Source organism: Anomaloglossus baeobatrachus, chromosome 6 (assembly GCF_048569485.1).
Source record: "Anomaloglossus baeobatrachus isolate aAnoBae1 chromosome 6, aAnoBae1.hap1, whole genome shotgun sequence".
In the NCBI taxonomy this organism is placed as follows: domain Eukaryota; kingdom Metazoa; phylum Chordata; class Amphibia; order Anura; family Aromobatidae; genus Anomaloglossus; species Anomaloglossus baeobatrachus.
The window spans coordinates 234049020-234066458 of NC_134358.1; the positions used below are offsets into that span (position 1 = coordinate 234049020).

A 17439-nucleotide genomic window follows, 5' to 3' on the forward strand; every position below is an offset into this window, starting at 1 on the left:
ATAGAAATATTGAACACAGAGAAGCCAGGTGGATTCTGTATATGGGTACTAGGTCACCTGGAGGTATGAACCTTAAAAACGATTTGTTATATCTATATTAATGTATGGACTTAATACCGTGAAATTGTGACTTTCTTCTATTGGTTTTGATATAATTTCCTGTCTTTCCTCTCCCCTCCCCTTGATTTTATGTCTGGTTCACAAGGCTTTAGTTAGACTCTGATTAAGGACACAAGTCCGAAACGCGTCCTCCCTGCCTATTTTGCCTTGATTTTATCATGGAATTTTTAATGGATTAACTAAAATTTTAGATTTTTTTTTATATTTTTTGTATACAGAAGTGTATTTACAGATTTTCTCACCTTTTCAAAGGGAACCTGTTGGGACAATATTACCTCTAAATTAGTATTATGGAAGCATAGGTCCTAGTGCAACAATAAAAAGGTTCTTTATCTTGTAGTAATAAAATCTACCAGTGCTGAGACATCAAGCTTTGAGGTCACATACAAATCAGCTTACAAATGCTTTACAAAAGGCACATATGTATGACACAAATGCATAGTAGAGGTTTGGGATATTTCCAAGAAAAGCTGTATGATTTACCTTACATCAAGGTCTAATGTGACGTCTTCATACATTATGAGACATTTTTCTGCATATGTTGCACAGCTGAGACATTTTTCTCACACAGGAATATATCATTTATACATAATCCACATTATTTTGGCACATAAAGATAAGAGACATACAATAATAAGTCATGGCGTCCCCGGAGTGTGTAACGTGACAAGAACATACAGATCTGGTGTACCTGGTAGGACAGAGTTGTAGAAGTATCCTTCGCACATCTGTTGGCGTGAGCGTCACAGCGGCTCTACTGATGAATAAATAGCATGGAATATCACAAAGCCGCCAAGAAGATCAACATATTATCTTTATGAATCCGCAACCCAGGAACAGCCTCTGTTTTGTTCTCCTCGACAGCAATGTATAATTTAAGTCATATGATTTGGTTTGTTTTATTTTCGGAGCATTATGAATTCCATTTCTTCTAGTCTGCTATGTAAGAAGACCTCTGGGAGTATTGCGTTTCTACAGATTTTTTTGATCAGTCTAGTGAGCATGTTAACAATTTTACTGTACTAGTTTTGCAATCCAAATAATATGTTCCATATTTTCTCCTCCAAATGTTCAAAACAGTTTTTTCAGAGATGTCTGCTTTGGTAAGGAGTCCAATTTTGCTTCAAAAGATGTTTTATTCATAGTGTTACATTGTATTACATTTGTGACACCAAGTGGTGATTGCATGTAACAGCAGGCACCGCTGAGATGAAAGAATACAACTGCAATATGTATAAGCAGTTTACAGAGCATCCTAGCATTTCACCTGCTAAATGTAACATACGACATTCTGTACATGGCCCATCGAATCTATAAGGCTTTGATTTAAATTTGCATAGCCCTCTAACTAATAAAACTGAATGCTCCTTAAGGAAAAAAAATCTAAATTCCTTCCTTCCCTCTTTCCTCCTTCCTTCCTTCCTACCCTCCTTCCTTCCTTCCTTCCTTCCCGCCTTCCTTCCCTCCTTTCCTCCTTCCTTCCCCCTTTCCTTCTTTCCTTCTTTCCCCCTCCTTTACTCCTTCCTTCCCCCCTTCCTTCTTTCCTTCCTTCCTTCCCCCTCCTTTATTCACATTATGCTGTGGCAGCCGTGAAAAGAAGACGGCTCGGCAGATTTATACCACTGATGTGGAAGAGTCAGAGCCGGAATATAATATGGGCAAATATGGCAACAGCCTTAAAGCAGTCACTGCATTCTGTGAGAATTCTTTGATGACGGTGCCAGGAGAGGGCAGTTATGTGACGGCAAGTATATCATTTGTATATTTCTGGCCACATTCAGACTAGACTGTACCTCCCATTTGCATTCAGCAAGGCAGTATACAGTCTAGTCAGTACGTTACCCATATATGCAAATCACATACTTGCGGTAATATGCTTATCGCCGACACCGGATAGTCCTCACGGATGTGAGGATTGAAAAGTCTGCAGTCACATAAAGTGACTGCAGGCTTGTAGTTTAAGACCGGACAACCACTTTAAGACTTTTGCCGCATAAGGGCCCCTTCACACGTCAGTTATTCCGGTACGTATGACGCTGTTTTTATACATACCGGAATCACAGACATACACAGACCCATTAAAATCAATGGGCCTGCGCACACATCAGTGATTCTCATAGACAGTGTGTCAATCAATGTGGCACACACGCCTTTCTGTATGTTCCGCAAGGAGACAAGATAGTTTTTCTGATGTGATCCATGTAACATGTACCGGAGAAAACACATGTCTTTGAAATAAAATGAATTTTTACACTCCCCTGTCTCCAGCAATGCTGTCTACGGCGCTGCTGTCAGATACTTTAGAGCCCGCTCATTATGCTCATGAATATTCACTGCACTGTGGACCCGGAAGCAAGTGTGACCGCAGCACCGGAGACATCAGCACTACAGACAGCAGCGCCGGGGACAGGCGAGTAAAAAGTTCCTGCTTTCCGTGTGCTATCACAGATAGCACACGGAGAACACACGTGTGTTAAAATCACAGCACACAGAGGGCCATACGCACAACACGTCCATGAAGAACGTGTGTGTTTTTCACTGCTGTGTGAAAGAGGCCTAAGGCCTGGTGGGATGGAAGGGTGCGGCAAATGGCGCCATCATATTTGGAGAGAACATACAAATTTCTTCCAAATGTTGTCCTTAATGCGATTTAGCGCTGCAAAACAACAGTGCTAATCACTGTTCAGAAGCAACATGTACAGTCATGGCCAAAAGTATTGGCACCCTTTAAATTGTTTCAGAAAATGACATATAATATAAACAAGGGAAAATATAACTTCATTTTATCCCTTTGGCCGTCCTTCCAGTAAGCCGGCTAAAAAGGATTAAAATGCTATTTACAGGCATGATCCCTATAAAAACACTGGTCTACATTTGAAAAAAAAATTTATGCTGACCTACTGTAAGTGTTTTTGCTAATTTTTAACAAAGGAAAGGTGCTGATTTCATATATAAAAGGAAAAAATATGCAACAGATCACATTTTTTCAGAAATGAGAAATGTTTGATTAAAGGTTTTAAAGTTAGATATTAAGGGTAATAAGACATTCTGAAGAAGCGATAGCGTGTAATATGTTTGTTTCCTACAAAAAGAGAGTCTATCATCTAACCAAGAGAGAAATAGTGAGAAATTAGGGAGAAATTTTCTTTTTTTGGGTAGCTATTATCGGAGTTGTCACACTATAAACACTAAAGCTGAGATTTTTCCTCTGACCCTTAGGCCCCTTTCACATTGCGTTTTTCCCTACGCTCAGTGGTCCCGTCTGAGCATCCGTCTAAACCTCCCCTCCCCCACCGCAATAGGTGCTTTGGACGCATGGGCCGACGAGGCCATTGACTATAATGGAGCAGACTCCGTTAGCGTGTGCTCTGTCTTGCACCATTTTCAGACATATACGTTTTCTGCAGGCGGACACCCGAACGTAGTAGACTACGTTTTGGTGTCCAGCTGTAGAAAACGTATATGCCCGAAAATGGTGCAAGATAGCACACGCTAACGGATTCTGCTCCATTATAGTCAATGGCCTCATCGGCGCATGCGTCCGAAACACGTATTGCGGGGGGGGGTTCAGACAGATGCCCCGACGGGACCACTGAACGTAGGGAAAAACGCAATGTGAAAGTAGCCTTGGTCTCAGGTTTTCAACACACATTATGTGGTGCCCACGTTTTTTTCTAGTTACCAAGTTTAACTCCAAAATTTGCATGATTACTTTTACGCACAAAGTCATATGTATGTGCCTTTTGTTAGTTGTTGTAAAACAACCAGAAATGTAACAGAATAATCAGGATCATCCCTGCACCGTCGATAAACTGTTTGAGTGTTAGATGCCATATTTAACAAACACCTTTTTAAGAGTTAACCCCTTCATGTCCATGGATGGATCTATCCATCATGGATCGTGTGACGTTAAGCCCCGCCCCCTGCCGAGGGCAGGGTGCGGCAATCGGCGCACATATCAGCTGTTTTCAACAGCTGACATGTGTGCCTGCATGTTATGAGTGGAATCACATTCCACCCGTAACATTAACCCCTTACATCTCGCTGCCAAAGTCTGGCAGCGAGATGTATATACGCGCGGTGAAGATTTTCACTTACCGCCGCAAGTCACGTGAGTGATCACGTGACTTTCGGTGGTTGCCAAGGTAGCACAGAGTCAAATGATGACGCCTGCAGCTATGACGTTTCACTTTCGTTTTCACCCGGCCCGGCGGCCAGTGAAGCAGGAAGTGACCGTATCTGCTGTTTACAGCTGTATAGCTGTGATCAGCAGATAGATCAGAGCGATCGGATTGCTGATCGCTATAGCCCTCTAGGGGGACTAGTAAAATAAAAAAAAAAAAGTAAAAAAAGTTTTATAAAATTAAAAAAAACCCAAAAACCTAAAAGTTCAAATCCCCCCCCTTTCACCCCATTGAAAATTAAAGGGTTAAAAAAATATATATATACACATATTTGGTATCGCCGCATTCAGAAATGCCCGATCAAAATATAAAATAAATTAATCTGATCAGTAAACAGCATAGTGGTAAAAAAATTCCAAACGCCAAAATTACGTTTTTTGGTCGCCGCAAGTTTTACGCAAAATGCAATAACAGGCGATCAAAATGTAGCATCTGTACAAAAATGATACCATTAGAAACGTCAGCTAGAGATGCAAAAAATAAGCCATCACTGAGCCATAGATCCCAAAAAATGAGAACGCTACGGGTTTCGAAAAATGGTGCAAAACGTACGCCACTTTTATTGGACAAGCTTGTGAATTTTTTTAACCCCTTAGATACAACTAAACCTATACATGTTTGGTGTCTACAAACTCGCACCAACCTCAGGCATCATACCCACACATCAGTTTTACCATATAGTGAACACCGTGAATAAAATATCTCAAAAACTATTGTACCATCACACTTTTTTTGAAGTTTTTCCACACTTGGAATTTTTTTTCTGTTTTCCAATACACCATATGGTAAAACTTATGGTTTCATTTAAAAGTACAATTTGTCCCGCAAAAATCAAGCCCTCATATGGCAAGATTGCCGGAAAAATAAAAAAGTTACGGCTCTCGGAAGAAGGGGAACAAAAAACAAAAACGCAAAAACGGAAAGTGCCCTGGGGCTGAAGGGGTTAAATTGACTTGTAAGCCCCCTGAGCTACTGAATGCTGCTGTTGGTTTTCATGCTGCTTATATAGCCATAAAATTCTGTCGTCAGTATTTTGTAGCTCTTTTTAACTGCTACTAAGCAGTGTTCCTATTAGTTATACCGATTGCATATCCGGGATTGCATATTCAGCGTATGTTTCATAAACGTAAACAATCTCACACACTGGTAGCAGAAAAAGGATTGATCTACTACAACTACTACAAGGATATGCCACGTCCGTACCCAACTGTTCCCTGTACAAACTAGAAAGACCCTAGCCACACAACTCAAAACACCATTTTGGACCTGATTCCCTAAAACGCAGTGGAGGGGTTTCTTGTACCTCCTGAAAAACCAGAGGGGAGGCCGCAAGACACTGCCAACAAAAGAAGAGGAAGGTGTGCAGGAAGGTACAAAAACCCAAGTGATACAACTAAAATACGTTCATGTAAGGTAGAGAGGAAAAACTAAAGACATCTGTAAATAAGCAGAGCAAAGAAAAACTTCCAGAAACGTAAAAGAGGTGAAAGGAAAAAGTGCTGGGAAAGAAAACAAAGCAATTCACTGCAGGAACTAAATGGATGTTTTACCCAATAAGGTAAACTCCTAAGCTGAAGGGCTAGTAAAAGGAAGGAAGTGCAGTAAAAAGTGAACATATAAAATTCAACCCAGAATGTGATATGGCAGACCAAACTGGCCAATCTGGAGCAAAATCTAAGACAAAAGCTATCCAGAAATTGAGCCCCTCTATCAGAAATAATGATTTTGGCAACACCATGCAATTTACCAATATGAGAAATTAACAAAGTTGCTAAGTAGTGATGGGCGAATCCAGACTGTAAAAAGATCTGCGCGGGTTACCTTGTACCTGTGCACCTGGGCCTGGAGTTCTCTGGGATCTCCGAGTAATTATCTGGATATGGCCAACCGGATAATTAAAGAAAAATAAAGGAAGAACAAAGAAAATAAAAAAGCAAGCAGGAGCATTATACTTATAGGTCTCCTGAGCGGCAGTAACACTACTTTCGGAAGCCGCTCATTAACTTCATACATATTCACTGCTTCCCCCGCCCACTGGCAGTATCGGCAACTGTGATTGGTTGGAGTCAGACCAGGCCCCCACCCTGTGTGAAAAGCTTGTGACTGCTTGAAATTGCACACTCTGTCTGTGTATGTATAACGGTGTAAAACTAAATAAATAAAAAGAATTAGTGTAAGTGAGGTCACTGAGTTTACAGACCTACATCTCCTGGCAGAAAACCATGTTTCTTTTTGCCAAGATGCAGACTTGGAGTTGAAATTTATATGCCATATTCCTGAACCCAATCTGCATCTCCTGGCAAAAAATTGCATCAAAACTGCATCATAACGCATGCGATTTTGATGTGATTTGTTGCCAGGAGATACATACTCGGGATAGGAATTCAGTGTTTAAATTTCAGCACCATATCTGCATCTCTTGGCAAAAAAATGCACAAAAACAGTTTTAACGCCATTTTGGTGCAGTTTTCTGCCAGGAGATGCACATTTGTTGATGAAATGTCTGCATCAGATTTCTGCACCAAATTTTCACTTCATGGCAGAAAACTGCTCTGAAACAGCATCAAAACTAGTTTTGTGCATTTTTTTTTTGCCAAGACATGCAGATTGGTGCTGAAATTTATACATCAAATTCCTGCACCAAATCTGCATCTCCTCACAAAAAAATTGCATACAAAATGAATGCATTATGATGCGGTTTTGATGCCATTTTTTGCCAAGAGATGGAGATTTGGTACAGGAAATCTGCATTTCTTTGCAAAAAAACCCAAGGTTTTCTGCCAGGACATAAAGGTCTGTGAACTCAGTGACCTCACCTGAGGTGACATTACTGAGTTCAATGAGGTCCCCCGAGGTTAGTTTACCTGGGGTCACAGGTAGGGCTCCATGGGAACCTCCAGCTGTGACTGCAAATAAACTGAGTGACATCACCGCTTATTGCTGTGGCTCGGTCAGTCTCTGCTTGAAGCCACAGCGTGTGGACATGTTCTGTGTGCATACTTCAGTATGCATGTAGCAGAGCCAAAATCATTGTGGGACCTCGTGTGGGTTATGTTGGAAGTGGGTGTTAATAAAAGGGGGGAAACATGATGTTTTTTTTTGTATTTTATTTCAAATAAAGGATTTTTTCTTTGTGTTTATTTCTTTTCACTTAGAGATTAGTAATCGGGGGTTTCATAGATGCCTCCCATTATCAATCTAGGGCTTAGTGGCAGATGTGAGCTGTCATTAATCCCTGATATTACCTCGATTGCCACTGTATCAGGTCAATTGGGATAAGCCTGAGAAAATGCTAGGATTGTTGCATCTAATGGATGCAACAATTCTGGGTGGCTGCAGGCTGCTATTTTTAGGCTGGGGGCCCAATAACTATGGGTCTCCCCAGCATGAGAACTCCCAGCTGTTGGCTTTATCATGGGATATAATGAACTGGAAAATGGCAAACAAACTCCAAATGCGGAAAAATTGCAAAAAAAGTGCAATTGCACCATTGTTTTTCCAGATATTTTAATCACTTTCTTCACTATATAGTAAAACTGATGTGTTGGTGTGATGCCTGAGTTCGGTGCAAGTTCGTAGATACCAAACATGAATAGGTTTACTTTTATCTAAAGGGTTAAAAAAAATCAGAAGTTTGTCCGAAAAAGTGGTGTTTGTTTTGCGCCATTTTCCACGACCCGTAGAATTTTCAATTTTCAGGATCTATGGCTCAGGGATAGCTTATTTTTTGAATCTCAGGCTGACGTTTTTAGGCAGTACCATTTTAGCGCCAATGCTACGTTTTGATCGCCTGTTATTGCATTTTGTGCAAAATATGTGGCGTTTCTAATTTTTTTTCCTGCTACGTCGTGTACCGATCAGATTAATTCAGTTTATATTTTGAAAGATCGGGCATTTCTGAATGTGGCACTACCAAATGTGTGTATATTTTTTATTTTTTTAACCCTTTAATTTTCAATGGGGCAAAAGGGAGGTGATTTGAACTTTTATTTTTTTTAATTTTTCAAAACTTTTTTTTAAAATTTTTTTATTTTAATAGTTCTCCTAGGGGGCTATATCGATTAGCAGTCTGATCGCTCATTTATTTCTCCTGATCAGAGCAGTATCGCTCAGATCTGGAGAAATGATCATGTTTTTTAACCTGCAGTACTCGGCTGCTGGTTAAAGGACCTGAATCATGTGAGCTACAGGAGTCATCACATGACCCTGTGGTACCATGACAACCACCGGAACCATGTGATCACATTACGTGACTTCCGGTGGTGGCCTGTGAGTATTCCATTACCGCGATCGCCGGTAAAATGGCGCCATCACATATTGACAGCACCATTTAAGGGGTTAACAGGTACAGGTGGATAGCGATTCCACTCTGCCTGCGAGGCACACATGTCAGCTGAAGAAATCAGCTGACATGTGCGTGAATCCCTGCCTGCAGCCCTCAGCAGCAGGTGGGGATTAACAATATGACCGCAGAGACATCATTAAGGGGTTAAAGTGGGACCAAACTAGTGATTTTACTAACACGGCCACTACCACCCACATGTCTGTATCACCGTCAGATTTAGGCAAGTCATTGACAAGTTTGGAGCTGCAACGGAACACCATTAGACAAGAGATATCCCGCTGGAGCTTGAAGACAGGATTAAGCCCTGGCAGAGACTCTGCATTTACAGAGAATAATGTCCACAATGTCCATACGAGCATTCTGCCACCAAAAGGACATAGACAGAAATCTTAAAGTTGCAGAAGGACTCAGATGCTTATGTAAAACAGAATCATGCACTTCATTAAGAAGATCTATGTGTAAAGAGGGCGGTGCATAATGTTTTTTTATAGCTAAACTTTCCAGCACACTGTCCTGAGCATCCTGAATACATTGCCTGAGATCTACCCCCAAAGCACCAACCACCACATCTATGAATCTTGACTGGACTTTTGGCCCTCAACTCTGGGACAAAGCTAAAGCCTGCTTTACACCTTACAATCCAGCATACGATATCGTATGCGATCGTACCCGCCCCCATCGTATGTGGGGCGGGTACGTTCAATTTGTTTCATGTGCCGCACAAACGATTAACCCCTGTCACACGTACTTACCCGTCCACACGACCTCGCTGTGGGCAGCGAACGTCCACTTCCTGGAGTGGGAGGGACGTTCGGCGTCACAGCGACGTCACGCGGCAGCCGGCCAATAGAAGCGGAGGGGTGGAGCTGAGCGGGACGTAAACATCCCGCCCACCTCCTTCCTTCCGCATTGCCGGTGGCTGCAGGTAAACTGCAGTTCATCGTTCCTGGGGTGTCACATGGAGCGATGTGTGCTGCCTCGGGAACAATGAACAACCGGTGCGCAGAAGGACGATCGATTTTTTTGAAAATGAGCGACGTGTCAACGAGCAACGATAAGGTGAGTATTTTTGCTCGTTCACAGTCGCTCGTAGCTGTCACAAGCTACGATATGTCAAACGATGCCGGATGTGCGTTACTAACGACGTGACCCCGACGACATATCGTTAGATATATCGTAGCGTGTAACGGGCCCTTTACTCGGACAAAGTCGCTGTGGCTGAATCCTAAATCTGTAAGTTGGTTATTTCCTACTCCATACTGATGAGGGGCAAACACCCCGAAACAGCTGTCTGTGGATGGATACCATGTTTTGGCATAGGCAGTTTCCTTAACTGGAGACTGCCCTTCCCGTGGTTGTTCCTTCCGGGTGAAAGACCTGGCTAGTTTCCTAGCAGCATTGAGAAACATGTGATGGTGTCTCTGCGGCTTTTTTGTTTGCATTTTGAAAATTTGGTGATACCATTCGGATTAACTAATGCTCCGGGAACTTTTTAATGTTTTGCTCTCTGGTGGGTAGATTTGTGGTAATTTACCTAGATTACGTTGATTTACTTGCTCAGTAAGTAAGAGCATTGTGTGCATGTAAACAGTGGCGTAACTAGAGTTTCATGGGCCTGGTGCAAAGTTTGGACCAGAGCCCCCCACCGCCCCACATACACCAAAACTTGGGGGACGGGATAATTACACTGAAACTTGGCTCTTACCCTCAGCACCCAGCTTGCCTATGTTCTGATATCCATCTTGTCCTTGGCACCAAGGTTCCCCATGTTACGTCCCGCTCATCTCAGCCCCTCCGCTTCTATTGGGCGGCCGCTGTGTGACGTCGCTATGACGCCGAATGTCCCTCTGCCTTCAGGAAGAGGATGTACGCTGCCCACAGTGAGGTCGTTTGGGAGGTAAGTACATGTGACGGGGATTACCGACAAATTGCCCGTAACGCACAAACGATGGGGGCGGGTGCAATCGCTCATGCTAACGCACGATAAATCGTAGCGTGTAAAGCGGCCTTTATCATAAATGAAGCCAAGGGCCAAGAAAAAGGCCCCAACATAGGACAATGCTGGAGAATCCTTAGGCAAAGAAAATGGCCAAGCCTGTGGATCCCCACTGAGAAAAAACAATATAATGCCCACTTGCTGACTCTCAGACCCAGAAGAGTTAGGACAGAGGCAAATATATAATTTACATTAGGCAAAAAAAGATCGAGAACTTACTTCTGTCCTCGTCAAAGCAATGTGCCAACTTTACCTTGGATTCAACCACGAAGCTTTGTTGGCCCGAGACATTTGGAGCAGCTGAACATGTGAGCTGCTGTTGACGCTTGATATCTGCAACCTCCAAGAACTATGCTTGTAATTGTGCAGCGAAGGCATTGACTGGATCCATGCTGACACCCCAGAACACACTAAAACCTGGCTATAATGTTATGAACATAAAAACTCACAATCCAGTAATGGGAAAAGGAAAACCCTTCATCAGTAGAATGCCACATCAGCATCTAGCTGATCCCTGTACAAACTAGAAAGACCCTAGTCATACAACTAAAAACACCTCGGACCTGACACTCTAAAAGGCCATTGAGGGGTTTCTCGTACCTCCTGAAAGACCAGGGGGGAAGTCACAACACACTGCGAGGGGGGAAAGGAACTTGTGCAGAAAGATACAAGAACCAAGAGTGAGAAAACTAAAACATTCATAGATGGATAGAGGTGGAAAACTAAAGAGAGCTACAAATAAGCGAATCAAGTAAAACCTTCCAGAAACCTAAATGAGGTGTAAGGAAAAGGTGTCGGGAACAAAAACAAACTGAGTCACTGCAGGAACTAAACTGTTGTTTACTCAATAAGGTAAACCCCTACACTGAAGGGCTGGATCTCCAAACCACAGGTCCACCTAAAGGTATAGCCAGCAAGGAAGTGCCATGAAAGATGAACATATAGGGAAGACCAAAACGGGAAAACACCTGGAGAAGAGCCAAACAAGAAGGAAGAACAAAAACAATTTTAACCATTAGCATTTGTACAGGGAAGAAAAGGCAATAGCCCAGCAGACATAGGACCCGACCATGTAGGTCACTGAATCGAATCCCCAAACTGAGCAATAGCAATATCGAAATAATATAATTAAATTTATATACTATTTATAATGTTTCGTTATTACTGTAAAGAACATTTTATGGAACAAAATGTATGTGAATGATGGAAACGGATGTGATTTTTGGATTTAGCACACCAACATTCAGAAATATAACATTATCTTGTAGTCAGCAAAATCGATGTAGAGCAGTGTAATGAGTCATTTTACTCATAATACAACTGTTGGACCTTTTTTGTGATCCCAGCAGTATCCAAGAAAAGCGTCAAGGTGCATATATCAGTTTTGAAGTTTTGATTTTTTTACCTCAGACTTTTAGCTATTTTGCACACTATAATCTATTGTCAGATGAGATGACTGCCCTCCCAGTAACAGGCCTGATTGATGTCATAGTAATAGTCTGACAGCTCTGTGATAAGAAAGGCAGGAATCCTTTATCATGCTCATGCTCTTATCAGAGAAAAGCTGCCATTTCTAATGTCAATGATGGACAAGGTGTGTTGCTATACATAACAAAAACACAGGTCCTTGAAAGGAGTTATCCACATTTGGGAACATTTTTTTTTAACTTAAAGAGAACCAACCAGCATGATTTTCATATATAAAGTAAAGCTAGTGCATAACGGTGCTAGGATTCTGCTTGTAAGCATAGATTTTGTTTTGAGATTGGATGTTTTATTTCAGAAATACGTGCAAGTAAAGTTCCAGCAATGCACTGCTATTTGATTGACAGGTGCAACAGGAAGGGAATCTGTGGATTGTTTCTCGCTATCTATTCCCGCCCCTGTCTGCATGCCTGGCCTTCCTCCCCCTGTCACTGTCATAGACTTTAATACTGTACTGGCGCAGGCAGACAGATAGGGCCAGAAATAGATAGCAAGACCTGACCCACATATTCCCTTCCTGTTGCACCTGTCAATCAAATAGGAGTGCATTGCTGGAACTTTACTTGCACATATTTCTGAAATAAAACATGTAATCTCAGAACAAAAGGTATGCGTAGATTCAGCATCCTAGTGCCAGTATGGCACTGGCTTTACATTATATATGAAAATCCTGCTGGTTCCTTTAAATGCATGTGTCATGATCCAGGCCGGCTTTTCCCTGATGCTGGTTACACTCAGCTCTAGCCTGGTCATGTCATGGGTTAACTTCCCTTGCCTCATTCTGGATCCCAGGACACTATATATTGCCTCTCTACCTATGGCTCAGTGGCAGTGATATTTCTGCCTTGCAGCTTGTATATTGGCTCTGGTGAGTGGTCCTGATCTGTTCTGCCCCCCTGCTACTGTGTCCTGACTTTGACCCTCCCCCGTTTGTCTGCTTGTCCCAGCCCCTGATTTCCCTCTCCTGTCTGTTGTTTGTGTTTCCCTCTGCATACCTGATCTCTCTTCTGACTCGGTTCTGCTTTCTGACTTTGATATTGATCCTCCCTTTGCAGTAACTCGACTTTCCTGCCTAAATCCTGACTGTTTGACTACTCTTTTGCCCCCTGGTGATTCACCTGTTAACACTGCTGAAGTTACTCTGGTATTCTTCAGCTGCTTTTCCATTACAGTGTTTCTTTGTCTCTCCTTCACAACTCTGCTGCCACCTAGTGGGGATTACGCTGTACTGTGTCTTACTAGCCTTTGTACAGCGTGACATATGTATTTGCAAATAAAGAGCTTATAAAATCTAAACTGTGCCAATTTTTTAATGAACCTCAATTGAAAAAAATAGTTTTAGCCCATAATACATGCATTTAAGTAAAAAAAAAAAAAAGAATTGTCCCCAAAGGCAGACAACCCCTTTAATACTACTAAGGGTAAGTTCACACAGGCGTATTTTCATTCTTTGAAAAAAACGGACAGCACACGGATCCATGTTATTCAATAGGGCAGTGGAGATGAGCAATTTTTTTCATGGACCGAATCTGCTTGAGCAAAAAACAAGTTGTTGTGTGACATCTTTATTCGCACGCAGTTTTTTTTCCCAGTTCCTATCAAAGTTGTGTTGCAAAAAAAGTGGCTGTTGTGATAAAAGGGATCTTTGTGTTACTTTGGCTTAGTGGCCTGGTTGCAACTGTGGGTGGTGGTGATACATCTATACCACTGCTTGTTTATCAGAATATCATTGCTCCAGGTACTGTCCGTTTTTTCAATGACACTACTTGGACAGAAAATACAGTGAAGGTCATGTGAATTTAGCCAAAGATGAAGAAATGTATGTTTATTACAATAATACAAATGGCCACTAGATGGCAGAGCAAGCCAAACTTCATGCAAAGAAAAGCCAGAAATAATAAATAAGTAGTTTTGAAATGATAAAATTAGTCCGTTTTATAAGTAAAGAAATACAATAAATATAATTAGTAAAATTATCATTTCATGTTTCTTGGTAAGAATTATAATGCTTACCAAGAAACATGAAAATCTCATAATTTTACTAATTATATTTATAATATTTATTTATAAAACAAACTAATTTTATCATTTCAAAACTGCTAACATTTTCATTCTACAAATCTGTACATAAATAATTATTTTTGTAGGGATTTGTAGAATGAAAATGTTAGGATGAGCAGGAGTCTACATGGGCATGGGGTTGTAGCCACACACTAGTTACCATTATATAATCATGACATCATTTGACGTTCCATTCCCCCCAAGGTAATTGCCATTTATAATGCCGGTATGTTTTTAAGCAGCAGAGGAGCTTTTGGGTCACCTCCGACATAAGAGCCCCATGTTAATGCCAACTCTACACCCCTTAAACGTCAAAAGAGTCCAGTGTATGTTAAATCCATACCTGCCACTTGAATTCACAACCATAATTAAGGCAAAGAGTTGCCGAAACGTGTTGGTTTTATTCACTGTGCCAGTGCAGTTGTAGTTTTTAATGATACAAATAAATTTAAGTTTTTATGCATCCTTCCTGCCTGCGACTTTGCTGGATCTTCATTGCCTTTTGTTTTAGGTAAAAGTTCGATTCAGAACCCGCAACTGACCCATACGTGACCCCGAACCCCATATAAGTCAACGGGGATCTAAATTTTTGTGTTGTAAAATGGCTGCATGAGAAATTCCGAGCAGTGACCTATGGAGCCTTGTTCTGAGAATGTTCTAAGAACGAAGCTCCATAAGAAACGATGGAGATCATGAGACTACAGAGATTACAATTTGGATTGCGTCAGAAATATGAGGATTTCTTTTGAAGTAATAAATTGGTAAACGAGGGAGGGTGGGGAGTCATTCAAATAAACTCTTTTTTTTTCCAATGTCTGTGTGTTTAATAATACTATACTTGCCAGGTTAGTAATGGAGTTGTCTGATAGATGGCTATCCATTATTAATCCCTGGACTTGATGTCAGCCTTCAATTCACAACTGACAACAACTCCCCAAGAATTACCCAGATCGCCAGTGCACCAGAGTAATCAGGAAAAGCCGGACAAAGGGCCAGAAGTGGTGCATCTATTGGACACGCCACCTCTGGGGTGGCTACTATTTTTAGAGTGGGAGGGCCCAATAACCATGGACCTTCCAAGACTTATAATACCAGCCCCAGCTGTCTGGTTTACCTTGGCTGGTTATGAAAAATAGGGGGGAACCCTACGCTGTTTCTTTAAATTGTTTATAGGGGTATTCCCAGCTAAAATATCCTATCCTAATATGTAGTAGGTGTAATAGTACTAGCAAATACTTCAAATTAGAAATGTATTATAGGTCTCCTGATATAGCCACGTCTCTTACCTCATGTGCAGGGCATTGCAGCTTAGGTATCCATGGTTACGTCCACTCATAAAGTGACAGTTAGTTAGTTGCTTGTGGTTGTAACCATAGATACCTAAACTGCAATGCCCTGCACATGAGGTAAGAGACATGGCTTATCAGGAGAACTATACTACATTTTTAATTGGAGGTATTTGCTAATATTAAAATTATTAAACCTACTACATATTGGGAGAGGATCTTGAAGATGGGAATACCCTTTAAATAATTTAAATTTAAAATAAATAATTTTAAAAAATGGAGTGGGATACCCTCTATTTTTGATAAACAGCCAAGGTAAAGCAGACAGTTGAGGGTTGCGGCTCACAGCTGTCTGCTTTACCTGTGCTGCTCATCAAAATAGGCGGGAGGCCGCGTAATTCTTTTTTTTTTAGTATTATTGTTCACAGCAGCATACAGTCATCTTCCACATGCAATAAAACTTGTTGATTGCCTGTGCTGCAGCCTTTCAACAAACTTTATTAGCATACAGACAGCACCCAAACTCCGGACTCAGACACAGACTTTTTTTAAAAGTCAATTTTGAGTTTGAGTCCCAGACACCCACTGTTCGGTACAAACCCCGAACTTTACCCTTTATGTTCACTTATCCCTATTCATAGACATAACAGCAAAGATAAAGAGCAAACCCTTACTTCCAGTAATTGCTCTATTGCTCTCAGGGTCTCTGCTGCTAAGGAAGAACTTGACACTTGACAATTGGAAGTGGAAATAAAGTTGCATAGAGAAGACATAGAGTGGCCGTCACTTTGAAATTCAAAGATAATAATCATTTAAGTGATTTTTTTAAGTATACAACAGCTGCAGGCTTATTTTGTAAAATGATATTGAGCAAACAACGGATGCAGCGTTTCAGAGAAAAACAATCAAACAGCCACAAGGCCCCAATTTGCACAGGAGACAAGTTGGATGGGTCCCCATCAGCTTCTGACCTCCAGTTATGATCCCTAATCATAGAATCATAACAGATCTGACACGTGTCAGTACTTGTGTCTAAGTCTGTATCATCATTTGTCCATCATTTAATAAAGCCGAACAAAGAGTTTAATGGATCTGGATGGTGCTGGATGTTTTCTTCCTCACACCAATAATTTACTCCAACAATGATGCCAGTAATACACAATTTATCACATTTTCCTAACAAGAATGACGTCTAAACTGTACATCTAGGTGTAAAAAGTGTCAAAAACCCAATATAAAGCACACACTACATGTTTCATTTTTTTTACCAAACTTGATAGTGGTGACCACATGTACTCAACCTCGAAATTTATGTTGTGGTTCCTGGAAGACTAAAAAATATACATGGGAAGTATGTGCGGGGAAATGTCTTATGACTTGCCAAACATTCACCGAAGCAAAAAGAGCAAATGAAAAATAGTTGTTCGCATAAGGCTAGTTTCACACTTGCGTTGTGCGGCATCCGTAGCATTGCGTTGTGTGATGGATGTAACGGATGCATTACATATAGTGACACAACTGATGCGACGGATCCTGCAAAACAACGCAATCCAATCAAGCTTTTTTTCAGCAATTTACTCAACTGAGCATACTCAGTTGTGTAAAGACGGATCCGTCAAAGGAATCCGTCAAATGACAGATTCCGACGGATTCCGCCACCATAGGCTTCCATTATAAAAATTATGGACGCCGATGGAATCCTGCACATTGTTTTTTTTTACCGCTCTGGGAAGCGCAGAAAAACGCTACATGCTGTGTTCTTTCCACCCCGCAGATGCAACGCAGCGTTGGCCGGTGGATACAATGCAAGGCCATCCGTTGCAATGCGCCGTCAATACAAGTCTATGGGAAACTGATTGCGCTGTTTCCCAAAGCAGCGGATTGCGACGGTTGCCAAACAACGCAAGTGTGAAAGTACCCTAAGACAGTTATTTGAAGTTCTTGAAGTTGACTTGTCAAATT

General features: G+C 41.4%; 1 protein-coding gene across 6 annotated transcripts in view; it reads right to left on the reverse strand.

Moving 5' to 3' along the window:
- PHACTR1 (phosphatase and actin regulator 1) overlaps window positions 1-17439 on the reverse strand; it is a 513119-nt gene that overhangs the window by 296723 nt on the left and 198957 nt on the right. The window contains exon 1 of one of the 6 annotated variants that reach the window (XM_075314750.1): window positions 812-834. The exons of the other annotated variants lie outside the window; for them this stretch is intronic. The gene's annotated coding sequence lies outside the window, so the exon portion shown is untranslated. Of the gene's footprint in view, window positions 1-811; window positions 835-17439 lie in introns of those variants that run through there. 6 annotated transcript variants of the gene reach the window in all.